The 14,190-nt window shown below is 36.4% G+C and overlaps 1 protein-coding gene across 2 annotated transcripts in view; it reads right to left on the reverse strand.

Moving 5' to 3' along the window:
• Positions 1–11,600, reverse strand: part of LOC106870177 (oxygen-dependent coproporphyrinogen-III oxidase) — a 326,333-nt gene extending 314,733 nt beyond the window's left edge. Inside the window, exon 1 of one of the 2 annotated variants that reach the window (XM_052976448.2) lies at positions 11,560–11,600. The gene's annotated coding sequence lies outside the window, so the exon portion shown is untranslated. The remainder of the gene's footprint in view (positions 1–11,559) is intronic. The other variant, XM_052976449.2, reaches the window with a different exon arrangement.
• Between the last annotated feature and the right edge of the window lie 2,590 nt (positions 11,601–14,190).

The raw sequence follows: 14,190 nt of genomic DNA on the forward strand, positions 1-14,190 counted from the left end.
ATTTGGGAGATGGAAACTGAAGGAAGCCCATTGCATATATATGCATGTGTGTGTGTGTGTGTGTGTTTTCATGTGTGTATGTATTCGCATTGTGTTTGTCCACCATGCACACTGCTTAGCAAATGGTGTTGTTTTGTTTCTGTCCCTGCAACTGAGCAGTTTACTAAAAGAGACCAAAAAAAAAATAAATAAGAACCAGGCTTCAAAGAAAAAGAGAAAGAAAGAAACAAAAGTACTAAGGTCAATTTATTTCAGCCAAACCCTTCATGGTAGTGCCTTAGCAAGGCCACAATCCAATGACTGAAACAAGTAAAAAAAAAAAAGAAAAGAAAAAAAAGGAGACTGTGTGCGTGTGTGTGTGTGTGTGTGTGTGTGTAGACTAGTTTGTAATTCTTTTTCTATTTTTGCATCATCGTCCTGGTATTTTTATATCGTTCAAAGGTATAAAGTATTTAAAACAAGAGCACATCAAATGTTTGTCAGCTGATGTGAATGCACTGTGAAAATATATGGTGTGAAAGACGTTTCACAGTTAACACTTGTGTGGTTCTCTAATTATTTACCATTACCAAATAGAAGAAAATAGAAAAACAACATACATACATACACACAGCCATATATTTATATATACATATATGTGTGTACGTGTGTGTACATATTTATATATATACACACACACACATATGTATGTATTGATATGTATATATTTGTATATATAAATATATACATTTATATGCATGTATGTATGTGTGTGTATATGTATATATTTATATATATATATATACACACACACGTATATGAACATATATATATATATACACAAATGTATATATACATATATACACACATATGAATGTGTGTGTGTGTGTATGTATATATATATATATATATATATATATATATATATATACACACACACACATGTATATTATATATATATATATATATATATATATACACACACATATATTATATATATATATATATATATATATATATATACACACACACATATATTATATATATATATATATATATATATATATATATATATATATACACACACATATATTATATATATATATATATATATATATATATATATATGAACACAGACACGTATATTATATATATATATATATATATATTTATATATATATATATATATATATATATATAGATATATATATATATATATATATATATATATATATGGATATATATATATATATATATGAACACAGACACTTACGTATGAACACATATGTGCAAAAAAAAAAATTTAAACAAACAAATATAAGCTATATTTAAGAAAAATAAAAAATAAGACTTCAAAGAATGAGATTTAGTGAAATTTCAGTTGAGGAATGAATTCAGATAAAAGGATAGGACGGAGATGCATGCATAGGAAGGAAGGAGGGGGGGGGGGGGTATATAACCCACCTCTTCCCCACCATTTTTTTGTTTCGGTGTTACTGTTTATAAGTGCAACATTTACAGCATCACCAGTAGTATCAACGACAACAGCAAGAATAACAGCTAATGAGGAAGCTTTCATGCAGATGCTTGAACTTCAAGAAATAGCAGCCAAATCTCCCTCAAGTCTGTATGTATTCAGACTATGGCCATGCTGGAGCACCACCTTGAAGAATTTTGGCTGAACACATTGACCTGAGCACTTATTTTTTGTTAAGCATGGTACCGATCTTATCAGTCACTTTTGCTGTACCACTAAGTTACAGGAGTGAATACACATCAACGCCAGATGTCAAGTGGTGGTGTGGGACAAACACATTCACACACACATGCATGCACACACACCCACACAGACATGCTGGGCTTTTTTTCAGTTTCTGTCTACCAAATCCACTCACAAGGCTTTGGTCAGCCCAAGGTTATAGCAGAAGACACTTGCTCAAGGTGCCATGCAGTGTGACTGAACTTGGAACCATGTGGTTGGGAAGTAAACTTCTCACCATACAGCCACACTTATACACACACATATATATCATCAGTGGATCATATATCCAAAAAGAAGCACACTGACCATAATGGATTTCTACCTCTGGTTTGAAGAGGGGTTATATACCCTCTGCCATTAGAGTCTGATGAGTCATCCATAAAGCTAAGCAGTTTATGGATGTGAAACCATTGGTCACTCTATGACTGGACATGTATTTAACTGAATGTAAATATATATGAGCCCCATGCCAGTAGCACGTAAAAGAACCATCCGAATGTGGCCGATGCCAGTGCCACTTTGACTGGCTTCCGTGCTGGTGGCACATAAAAAGCACCATCCAATCATGGTTGATGCTAGCTACTCTGGCCTCTGTGCCGGTGGCACGTAAAAAGCACCCACTACACTCTTGGAGAGGTTGGCGTTAGGAAGGGCATCCAGCTGTAGAAACACTACCAGATCAGATTGGGGCCAGGTGCAGCCTTCTGGCTTCCCAGACCCCAGTCGAACAGTCCAACCCATGCCAGCATGGAAAACAGACGTTAAACGATGATGATGATGATGATGATGATGATATATATGGAAGATGCAGAGGGGGTATGAGACCACCAGTGATGGATAGCACTGGTGGACCTGGTCAGGTCTATGCAAGATGATGTCTCTGGGACCACTAACCTGAGATGACCCCACTCCCATCAAGTAAGAGCATGAAGCAAGCAAGCAAGCGTAACACAGCTTCCATCTATCCACCTCACTGATAAGGTAATGTTTGCTCTGAAACAAAGGTTGAAGACACTTGCTCAAAGTGCCACGTGATGAGGTTGAACTTGAAACCACATGGCAGAAAAAAACAAACTTCTTAACCACACAACCATGTCTGTGCCTATCAATGTCTGGAAAATTGATTTTTATTTAAATATTACAAAAAAGGAAAAAAAAAAAAAGCGAGGGGTTGGGGTAGGGTTGCAAAGGGCAATTGATTTTCCAAAATGGTTTGTGATAGTAAAAGGTTCGGAACAGCTGGTGATGTTGTGGTTCCACTTGTAGACATTGTTGTGTCTAAAATTAGAACCAATCTGTAAACAACACTGCAGACCAGTGTTAACCTTTGTGTGTGTGTGTGTGTGTGTGTGTGTGTGTGTGTGTGTGTGTGCATGAATATTTAGTATGTGTACGTGTTTGTATGTTCCTATGTGTTTGTGCGTGATTGAGAGTGTTTGGGTGTGTGCGTGTATTTGTGAGTGTACGTATTTGTGCGTGCATGTGTGTGTTTGTGCATTTATATGTGTTTGTGAGAGTGTTTGCAAGTGAGCGTGTGTGTTTGCTTGTATACGAGTGTGCATTTATGTGTGTGTGTGTCTGTGCGTTTGTCTCAAGCAGAAGTGTTCTCGCAACAACACGGATGACCAGCATTATAAAGCTGTGTACATAGATGGTCTTGCTTGACAGTCCCCCCTCACCACCATCACTGCCCACCACCACCACCAACAACAACAACAACTTCAACACATCCAACAAAAATCTCGTTTCACTTAACAAACCTATTGATTCTCACTTTTATTTATCAAAAACAAACCTATTGACCTCAAACATCTTGATTTATTTGTGTCCACATATATATATGTATCTGTGTGTGTATGTGAATGTGTATATATATATATATGTGTGTGTGTGTGTGTGTGTGTGTGTGTGTGTACATAGACACACACACACACGCGCATACATATACACACACCCACATACATATATATATATATATATATATATATATACACACACATAAATATACATACACACACAAGATAGTCACAGCTGGACAATTCAGTTCTGCTACAACTTCACTATTCATACCTTCCTGTAGAGGCACTTATTGATACTATTACTACTATTACTACTTGAACAACCACCACCACCACCACCACCACCACCAAAACAACTAAGGTGGCCACAACTACTACTACTACTACAACTACTACTACAAGTAACACAATACACTCTAGCAAATGTCCACCCACTTACTCTCTTAGTCTCTCTGTCCCCACCTACTTCTGCTCACGTCATACCTTAAGGGACCACCAAGATACCCCAACAATTATAACAATTATTTATCTCTTTGTAATTATTTCTGATTCTGTCTCACTCTCTCCTCTAAATGTGAGTAGCTATGTGGCTCCTACAACAAAAACCTATACCCCACCCACTTCTCTCATACCTTAACCATCTCCAAGCATAAAGCTACCCTTTCTCACCTCAGGTTCCATAGTCTTGGGTGTGGCATGGTGACCTCACAAATGCTGGTACTATGTAAAATGCAGCCAGGACAGTCTGTGAAGTGGTTGGTATTAGGAAAGGCATCCAACTGTCAGAAACCATGCCAAATTAGACACTGGAGCACAATGCAGTCCTTGGATCTTGTCCAACCATCCAACCTATGCCAATATGGAACATCATCATCGTTTAAAATCCTCCATCCATGCTGGCATGAGTTGGATGGTTTGACAGAAGCTTGCACCATACTTCTGTGTCTGTTTTAGTATGGGTTTTACGGCTGGATGCCTTTCCTAACACCAACCACCCTGCTGGGTGGGCTGAGTGGACTGAGTGCTTTTTATGTGGCACCAGGACAGGTGAGGTCAGTTTTGGCATGGTTTTTAACAGCTGGATGCCCTTCCAAATGCCAACCGCTTTTCAGTGTGGACTGGATGCTTTCTAAGTGGCACCAACACTGGCAATGTGGATGTTAAATGATGACGAGCATTATCAATGTTTTGATGCTCACCTTGTCTTGCTTGTTTGGGTAAGGCAAATTTTGTTGAGGCAGATTTTCTACAGCTGTATGCTCTTCATGTTGCCAAACCTTACTTGCTTCCAAGTAATATAATATTTCATTTAGCTCTTTGAGCATGAACAACACAGTTGCAGAATGTTTTCATGGAAGATTGCAATTAAATAACACAGCTTGTATGACAGTGGCATTTGTTTATAATTAGCAACTTATGTCAAGATAAGGACACACAGACACACACATTCATGCAAATGTCTCTCTTCTAATACAAGACACCTTTCTGTCCTTCAAGTTACTCCTGTCCTGCAAATTACTTGGTGACCCCGCCGCTGCTGGTGTCACATTAAAAGCACCCAAAAAACTCTGAAAAGTGGTTGGCATTAGGAAGGGCATCCAGCTGCAGACATCATGCCAAAGCAGAGAGTAGAGTTTGGTGCTGACTGCTGACTTGAAACATCCTGTCAAAGCATACAACCCATGCCAGCCTGGAAAATAAGCATTAAATAATGATGATGATGATGATAACACAAACACCACCACCACCACCACAACCACAACCACCATCATCTTACCATTCACTTTTCCATGCTTGCATGGGTTAGATGGAGTTTATTGAGGCAGATTTTTCTATGGGTTGATGCTCTTTCTGTTTCCAACTAAAATAATATTTCTCCGAGGCCAGACAATATTGGAAATGAATGACACCACTTGTATGACAGTAGCTCTCATCTACAACTATCACATAATGTCAAGACAGTGAGACACAAGCATGCACACATTCACACACACACACACACACAAAATGGGTTTTTTCAGTTTCCACCAACCAAATTCACTCACACACAAAATCACTCAGAGTGCGTAAATCTCCACCAAGGCAACACCAACATCCTCTCAATGATTAGCCAGAGATGATTTTTAAAACAAGAATATCTGAAATAAACTTGACTGCTCTCACAAACGAGAATACTAAAAATGAAACCGACCACTCTCAAAAATTAAGTAAAAAAAGGAAAAATAATCCAGAATCCTTGTCCGGTACCAGATTGATTACAAAATCTAATCAGTTCATGCCAGTCATGAGGCCAAACATCCCTGAAAGTTTCATCTGAATCCATCCAGCGTTTCTTGAGATATCTTATCCACGAATAAACAAACAAACACAACTGAAAACAATACGTCCATCTTTGTTAAAGCAGAGGTAATAAAAAACAATCAAGGTACCATGGAATAGGACTGAACTTATAACCATTGTGGCCAGGAAACAAACTTCTCAACCAAACAGCCACATGTGAATATATATTGTTGCTATTATGTTAAATTGTCATATGTCCAAATGCGTTCGTTTCTCAATATTTATTTTTGCATGCAATAGGTGGTTCTTTTCGTCAAACTATTATATCTCCAGTTGCTTCAGACGCCAAGATATGGTATGGAATGGTGAAACTATTGTTTCATTTTCTGAAAAAGCAATGTTTTGGACTTATGACACTTATGCATAATAGCAACCATACATACATACATATATATATATATATATATATATATATATATATATATATATATAAATTCTCATTTGGAACAGAATCACAAAGCACATAAAGCTATAAACAACAACAATAAACAGGTGAATCAAATACTATGCTGTGCACTGATAAAGAGATACGTTAAATAAAATCATAAAGTAATAAAACAACCGTGTACAGGACACCTGCCCTACAATGTCATCCTACAAATTGATAATAATATCATTAAAATCTCAAAGCTATGAGAAAATACATGACAGACAGACATACAGACAATATGAATGAATAAGCTTTACATTTGACAGAGTAATTTGAACACTAAAGGGTTAAGGTGGTGAGCTGGCAGAAACATAAGCAAGGCGGCGAGCTGACAGAAACGTTAGCACACCAAGTGAAGTGCTTAGCGGTAGTTCATCTGCTGTTACGTTCCGAGTTCAAATTCGGCCAAGATCGACTTTGCAGTTTATCCTATTAAGATCGATAAATTAAGTACCAGTTACGCACTGGAGTTGATGCAAATGACTTAATCCCTTTGTCTGTCCTTGTTTGTCCCCTGTATATTTAGCCCCTTGCAGGCAATAAAGAAATAAGAAATATTAGTACGCTGGGCGAAATGCTTAGCAGTATCTCATCTGCCGTTACGTTCTGAGTTCAAATTCCGCCAAGGTCGACTTTGCCTTTCATCCTTTCGGATTGATAAAACAAGTACTAGCTGAGTACTGGGGTTGATGTAATCAGCTTACCCGCTACCCCTAAATTCCTGGCTTTGTGTCAAAATTTGAAATCAATATGCAACTACAGTGAGCTGGCAGAACCGTTAGCATGCCAGGGGTCAATGTAATCGACCATTAGAGCACAGGGGTCAATGTAATCGACTTACTCCCTCCCTTGAAGTTGCTGGCCTTGTACCAAAATTTGAAACCAATATTTGGACATTGGTGACACAGGCGAACTGTCTTTCAATGGTTTTATTTGGTTATAATTGTCTCCCCACCTCAATATTTTGTCTGGTACCCATTTCAAGATTCTTGCAGAATATAAATTGCAATGCTGACACTGAGAAGAAATAACTGAAATGGATACAAACACTGGAGGGCATTTCTGTTCAAAAGTACTAATTTCTGTCCATTGCACACTAATATAAATCCTTCAAGGCAATGCCCCAGCATGGCCACAGTCCAATGACTGAAACAAGTAAAAGATAAATGATAAATGATTATACTGCAATTTGTCTGACCACTACGCTACTCCACTCTAACTCCCCTTCACCTTGCTTATTGACTAAAAGGTTGTTGAGTTATGATTGGTGTCCGTATTATGAAACACTCTGCTGTTAGTTCATTGCTGTTGTCAATCACCAGACAAAAGAACAATGGACACAACACAACATCAACGTCTGAAGCAACAACAACAACAACAACAGCAGCAACATACATGCCATCCGTTTAAGACGCCAGAGACCAAAGACTGTTACAGGAACCAAAGTCTTCAGAACTGACAAGGATAAAAGCAAAATCAAAACAAAATCAAGAAAAAAAAAAAAAAAGGAAAATCAAGAAGATAAACCAAAAACCAATTCATGAAACTTCCTGAACTATATTGCTTACTAATTCAGAGAGAGAGAGAGAGAGAGAAAGAGAGACAGACAGACAGAGGGAGAGAAGGAAAGAAAGAGAGAAGAGTATTTTTGAGAAGAAGTGACATTACCATAAACTTTACACACGTCCACCCAACATCTATTTATTTATGACTACTGTTCCATGCAAATACAGAGTAGACAGATCTTATTCCCGCCCATCCTTCCCCATTCTACGTTCTGTCCTGTTCTATCAGTCTTCAGTTCCAAGGTGTCTCTTGCAGCTGTTCTTCAGGATTCCAATTCTTCTTGTACTCCTCAGATCAAAATTAACCCCCAAACCCTTTGCCACTTCATTAACCCTGTCATTCAGGGAGTTGTGATCATACTACCTACACACACCTTTAATTCCGTCCTTTCCCTGTCTATATGGATGCATAGTTAAGACGGTCATCTATCAAGCATGTGGTTTCAGGTTCAGTCCCACTGTGGCCCTCACAAGCAGGAAGAACTCAAATTTTGACATGTGTAAAATCATTCTTGCTTGACTGAACAAATATGGTTTTGGATCATTTTCCTCCGTAAAACATAACATTATTATTATAATATATATTGACTTCAAATTTTGGCACAAGGCCAGGAATTTTCAAAGCGGGAATAAGTCAATTACAGCTCAATTGGTTCATATTTTATCAACCCCGAAAGGATGAAAGACAAAGTCAACCTCAACAGAATTTGAACTTGGATTTTAAATGACATACATACATACATTACATACACACATACATTACACACATTACACAAATTACATACATACATACATTACACACATTACATACATTACACACATTACATACATACATTACATACATACATACATTACACACATTACAAAAATTACATACATACATACATTACACACATTACATACATACATACATTACACACATTACATACATACATACATTACACACATTACATACATACATACATTACACACATTACATACATACATACATACAAACAAATAAACATATGATGGACTCTCCCATCAAAGGCAATGTATGAGTGTTCACCTTTTGCTGAATGACCTGGTCAAATGATTTATTTACAGAGACCAAATGTTCATGCAGCACATTAGCTCACTCTCTCCATCAAATTGATGTTGTCTGAACAGGTGCACAGGTGTACCATGCATCAGGTGTCCAAGTGATCTCAAAGCAATGTGAGATGAAGTATTTTGCTTAAGAACACAATACACCACTCCGTCTAGGAAATGAACTCATGATCCAGCAATTGTGAGTGCAACACTCTAACCACTAAGCCTGTATAGTCTGGCTAAGTCAAAATGTTTTTTTGTATTCCTCCTTTCTACTTAGAGAGTTTAGATTTAATTATAAAAGATATGTTCTTCTGTCCAAATTTAATTTCATTAAATTTCTAAATTTCTATGTCTTTGCGCAGCTGAAGATTGCTCTACATTTTATATTTGATGTAATGTTTACATTGTTCAATTAAATGGAGTCACATGAAACGATCGTACCGCATTACCTCTGGATATCCTTGTTGCTTATTTTTATTTTATTCACCTTATTTTGAAGCTGTATGGATAATACCATACTAAATTTTGGTGCCTAAACTTAAGTACCATATTCACCTGAATCTAAATTTTTTGCAGAACTGATCTACCAAAGCTATATATATATATATACATAGCCCTGTGAGTGGATTTGGTAGACAGAAACTGAAAGAAGCCCATCGTATATATATATATATATACATAATGGAAATATGTTACAAAAACAAAATAGAAACTACACGTGGAAATGTAAGGGGAAAGTAAGCAGAAAAATAAGCGAAAATGCACATGGGAAATCAAAAACAGTTAAGGCTTTTTATGAAAAGTAATGATAATTATATACAATTAGATGAACTGAGGTAGGAATAAAGGTAATAAAAGTCATTATTGTGAGTTGTTAAAGAGATTTAAAAGCATACCGGTTTCGTAATATTACTAATCATTGCTTTGAATGCACACCGAATATATATATATATATATATATACATATATATATATACATATATATATATATATATATATATATATATATATATATATATGTATATATATATATATATATGTATGTATGTGTGTGTATATGTTTGTGTGTGTGTGTCCCAGCATCGTTTGACATTGATGCTGGTGTGTTTACGCCCCCGTAACTTAGGAGTTCGGCATAAGAGACCGATAGAATAAGTACTAGGCTTACAAAGAATAAGTTCTGGGGTCGATTTGCTCGACTAAAGGAGGTGCTCCAGCATGTCTGCAGTCAAAATGACTGAAACGAATAAAAGAAAACCTTCTACTCTAATAAACTATTATTGTTCCTATAAGTTGTTTTTTATACCTTCTATGGACAGCTCAAAGCTTACTAACTTCCGACACCTTGATCCTTGGATTTTGCAACTACACATTATTATATTGAAGAGTATAGGTTCGAAATGTCTAACACTTTTCCATTCTTTCCAAGCATCCAAAACCAGCTTGTTGTTCCCTCAACTGTCTCTGTCTTCTGTACATTTGAACTATATATATATATATATACACATATATACACATATATACACACACACACACACATAGAAACATAACTCCGTGTTTTATCAGCTCTCTAACATCGTGTCTTCTCTCACAGCCAGAATATATGTACAATATGTGATGCATATGCATCAGATACAACAGTGTAGGGAGAAGTCGTCATTTGGAATTCTGTTATTGGTATATTGGAATCATGTCTGACTGCTGGCACAAAAAAAAAATCTTCAGAGATCTGAGTGGAAACCTTGTACAGAAGTTTGTGTGCTCCTGTCAGCTTCTCCTCTAGGGAAGACACGTTTCAAAACATAATTAATTGAACAACTCACAAAAATCATGTCTAGCAGAAAGCTACAGCTTCTAGTTTTGTTATTATTATTATTATTATTATTATCATTATAATTATTATTATTTATTTATTTGTCTGTTTATTTATTCACTACAACTATTTTTCTCAATGCTCTTATAATTTATGTTGTTTATGCTATTTATTTTTGATTTTATTGTTAGTAGTATTTCCTTTCTTGTATCTATTATTATTATTATCATTATTATTATTCTAATTGCATTTCTTTTCATTAAAACATTTGTGGGGGGCTGGGGTAAAAAAAAAAACGACTGCAGTTATAGTTGAATGAACAAGAAGATAAGATAAACATGAGTAAAATATATATATATATATCAATATATGGTGGAGGGAAAGATGAAAAGTGAAGGGTTAAAAAAATGTAGTTAAATGGGATTAAATTTTCTCCAAAAGAAAAAAAGGGGAAAAAAATAACTTTTCGATATGAATTCATAAATTGATATAGTTTTATAGTGTTTTTAGATAGTGTATTAAAATGTTTTATGGTAAGTAACTGGTATGGATTTTTTTCACTATGTACATGCATGCACAAACATATACACATATATGCATATTCATAAATATATACATATACATACTGTGTAGTGCACGTGCGTGTACATTTGCTTGTTTCTCGGTGGCTTGCCAGTTGTTGTTATATTTATAGATAGAGAAAATAAACACAGCTATCAGATATAAAATGGGAAATTCTGTTTGGATAAGGGCAATCTAAGTTAATGATAATATTCATATATGACATCTCTACTGACCTTTATCACCTCACAAGAAGAGTTCTCTCTGAAAAGAAACAAACAAAAACAATAATAAACTTAATTTACAAAAAAAAAAATCATAGGAATCAGAAATATTTTTGTAGATTTAAAAAATCTTTATCTTTAGGGACAGCAGGAGGTTATTTGTTTCGTCTTAATGTTCTTATTTCGATTTATCATTTTTTTTCTCTTTTAGCACTTAGTAAATTTATTTCTTCTTCTTACCAAAAGGACCTTTTTAATTTTTTTAAATTCTTCATTGCACAAAGCTAAAACGACTTCTATTTTAATTTTTTCATGTCCTTTTAACTTTAATCTCTCAATTGACTGAACTTGGTACAAACATGTCCTTGGAACTTATTCTACCCTCCAGAGTAATATCCAATATGTTCCATGTTTTCTCCAAGCCATATAAACCCTTTCTCATCCAATTTTTTTTTTACAAATTTGTTTTTATCTTTTGTTGGATTTTTTTTCCCTTCTCTTCTGCTGTCATTGAATTTCTTTAATTTTGCAATTTAACATAATCAATGGCAAGTGTTTTTGTAACCCAATGGGTTGGTTAAGCCTTGTGTAATAGAGCATAGCATGCGGTGTTGAGTCTCCAAGACAGACTTGAGTAGAAGATTTCCAGATTGCTGCTTCTTACATTTTCATTGGTTGTTACATCCTTGCTCCAAATCAACTGAAACAGAATTGACCAATCAACAACAACTGACTCAATGCAAGCCAATGAATGAGGTTTCTACATGCTAGAAATAGCAGCCAGATGTCATCTTATAAAATGGTAGTACGTATGGCATAAGGTAATCTGGATTACATTGTGACTGGAAAACACAAAAATGGGAATGGCTGCAGCAACGCATTTTAGAGTGCAGAGAGCAAAATGAGGCAAGTAAAACAACTTGGTCATCCACTGCATCCATCTCCATCCCCAATCATTTTGACCTAGTCTTGTCAACGGACCAAAGATGGTCACAGATGAGAGAGTGAGGGTGACAATGCGTAACTCTTTTTCACTTTAAATAAAGTCAATGCAAAAGTCACTCATTATCCTTGGATGATGAGATCGAGTGACAAGGACCATCCAGAACTGAGGGGCAAACATGATACACAAATATGATTAATAAAATCAGGTAAGCAATAGTTTCCCCATGTTTCTTTTTCCAGTCTTTCAATGTTGTTGTAATTATTATTATTATTATTATTATTATTATTATTCAGGTCACTGCCTGGAATTGAACTCAGAATCTTGGGGTTAGTAGCCCACGCTCTTAACCACTATGCCACGGCACACGGCATAGTGGTTAAGAGCGTGGGCTACTAACCCCAAGATTCTGAGTTCGATTCCCGGCAGTGACCTGAATAATAATAATAACAACAACAACATCGAAAAATACCTTAGGAATGAGAACCCAGGTTCGAAATTTCCCCAAGACACCTGATGAAGGCTGGAGGGTATATCAGCCGAAACATTGTGTTAACAACAAACAAGATGAGGACAAATATCCGTCAAATGTAAATAATGTACCAAGCACCAGTAGTTACCCATTTCATCTCCAGTACACCACAAAATCAAAAACACTAACAACCACATATATTTTACGTTCTTCATGAGGTAGTGAGTTCAATTCTTGGACCAGGCTGTGCGTTGTGTTCTTGAGCAAGACACTTTATTTCATGTTGCTCCAGTTCACTCATCTGTAGAAATGAGTTGTGATGTCACTGGTGCCAAGCTGTATCGGCCTTTGCCTTTCCTTTGGATAACATCAGTGGTATGGAGAGGGATGGCTGGTGTGCATGGGTGACTGCTGGTCTTCCATGAATAACCTTGCCTGGACTTGTGCTTTGGAGGTGCAATCCCATGGTCATTCATGACTAAAGAGGGGGGTGTCTTCTTTTGTTCCTTATTTAATATGTAGCCTTCTGTTGTAACATAGGTATGAAGTTCTTGGAAGTTTGCATAATTTTATGAACAGGGTGTTTAGGCTGAATTTGACTGTTTATATAAATGGAAAAACAAACACAACATCCAATCCAAAAATAAAAATAATTAAAAAAAAAAAAAATCAATAAATATCAACTGGTTTATGATTGGGAGGTGAGAGTTTACTCAAATTAGTTGCCCTCAGCACCCACCATGGCCTCAGAATGGCTCCAGAACCTGGTACATGCATTCCTCAATGTGTCCCTGGTCAGACCTTAACCACCAGCTCAGTGTTGATGTTGCAGACAGAGCAGTTGATGTCTTTCTCAACCTCACCACACACATAGTAACCCATGGGATTACAATTGGGGCTGGTAAAGTCATAGAAATTCTCCAACAACCCTTTCTGACTCTATCTGAAGGTATGGCAAAGGAGTCAGATCCAGCTGCAAAACATTACCTTCCAACAGCAACCCTGACCCCAGTCTCCAGCAGCTTCACATAGCCATTTGAATTGAGCCCAAGGCCCTGTTCAAAGGCGTGGAGCCAAATTTCAGTGTGCAGACATAGTCAGAATCCCTTCCTGTTGGCTGCAGTTCTGTAGTCTCTGTTGCAGCTGCCTGTGTCCTGTCTTACAGCTTTTGCAGCATTCAAAGAGCATTAGGCAACAGTCATGTCGTAGGCATTTTACCTGGTGCAAA

This window comes from Octopus bimaculoides, chromosome 25, assembly GCF_046866305.1.
Source record: "Octopus bimaculoides isolate indiv1 chromosome 25, ASM4686630v1, whole genome shotgun sequence".
NCBI lineage: Eukaryota > Metazoa > Mollusca > Cephalopoda > Octopoda > Octopodidae > Octopus > Octopus bimaculoides.